Below are 1460 nucleotides of genomic sequence, written 5' to 3'. Positions count from 1 at the left end.
TTTTTTTTTTTTTTTTTTTTTTTTTTTTTTTTTTTGTATTCAAAAAATTAGTTTCAGAAATATCGTACGGTCAAAGGATTTAACCGGGATTTACAATACGGGTCTATTCAAAAGTCAAACTGATTAACTTCGTTTCCCGTCGAATTTTCAATTTTCGCGCCGAAATCCAATTTCGATATCAACTCGCAGTAATAATGCCGCGTAATAATAACAATTCGGAAATTATAAATTCATCTCGACACGGTTCGGCTGAACTGGTTATAAATGTTACTTCGGTGATTTCGCAAGAATCTCGTTTCTTGGCGGATCGATATCGTTCGCAATTAAAGGCAGTTTAAACCCCATTAATTAATTAATTAATCAATCAATCAATTATTTGTACGTAATTATTTTCGGTCTGACGAGCCCTGTAGCAGTTCTGTCGCGCGCCAATCCACCATTTCTGAGAGTTTCATTTCATCGCGGGCGGCAATTGCCGTGCCGCGTGCCACGTTCTCAGAACTGTTGACACCAATTACCGGCAAAACATCTATTTCCGACGATGATACCGTCGCCGTTTCACCGATAGAAATTTTAAACGGAGAAGCTTGGAGGATATTGCTTCCCGTGGTCGTGGTCGTTCGCCTCCTCTAGCTAAACTTTAACGCTAAATTTGTACTCCGTACTTTGGTGAACTTACATCCAAAATTCGAGAGAGAATCGCGATAGAATTTCTTTTAATGAAATTTTTATATAATATCTATCCGAATTATCGCTTATGAACATTTTTGTAATATAAGATATTTGCGATGCTTATCGAAAAATGAAATGAAAAAAAATGTTTATAATCAATACAAGTGAAAACAATCCTTTCCTTGTAAAATCAACTTTGATCATTTAATGATGATTCGTTTCGTTGAATTTACACGGTTATTTGCCATTCCCGCGATAAAATAATGAATGGAAATTGTTAACGGTATGAAAATAATAATAAAATAGCCGTCGAATTGGATAAATATTGAAGATTCCTACTATATTTCCGACAAGATAATCTTTATTGATATTGGTACATAATAATCTTGTATTTACAAAATTTCGAATCAATATTTCTCCATATATATATCGAGAGTTAAATATACGATCACGATTTCTTTTCAATATAACTTTTTAAATAATAAAAATTTATGGATAAATAACAATATCTTTTCTTTTTTTTCTTTTTTTATCATCCTATTTACAATTCCTATCGATCGAACAAAAGATCGCGTAGAATTACACGACATATACTTGACAAGCTCGCGAAATAAAAAAGAAATCGATTAGATAAACGAATATTAAATAAAAGAAAGGGGGAAAAATTAACAAGACGAACGCGTGAGGGGAGGGACAAAAGAGGCGTATAATATAACGCGAGAGAAAACGGGAGGAAACAAGCGGGAAAAGAACGATCGAACGGAGAGTAGTGTTTGGGCTGGCTTGGT

General features: G+C 33.9%; 1 protein-coding gene and 1 long non-coding RNA gene across 4 annotated transcripts in view; one reads left to right on the top strand and one right to left on the bottom strand.

Moving 5' to 3' along the window:
* LOC102678805 (zeta-sarcoglycan) overlaps positions 1-1460 on the bottom strand; it is a 233010-nt gene that overhangs the window by 190014 nt on the left and 41536 nt on the right. The gene's annotated exons all lie outside the window — the stretch shown is intronic.
* LOC116185556 overlaps positions 539-1460 on the top strand; it is a 15453-nt gene continuing 14531 nt past the window's right edge. Inside the window, exon 1 of the long non-coding RNA XR_004150399.1 lies at positions 539-549. This is a non-coding gene — a long non-coding RNA (uncharacterized LOC116185556). The remainder of the gene's footprint in view (positions 550-1460) is intronic.

Source organism: Apis dorsata, unplaced genomic scaffold, assembly GCF_000469605.1.
Source record: "Apis dorsata unplaced genomic scaffold, Apis dorsata 1.3 scaffold_217, whole genome shotgun sequence".
Lineage (NCBI taxonomy): Eukaryota > Metazoa > Arthropoda > Insecta > Hymenoptera > Apidae > Apis > Apis dorsata.
Note: the sequence above shows the minus strand (reverse complement) of the source record. Positions and strands in the feature narration are given on the sequence as shown.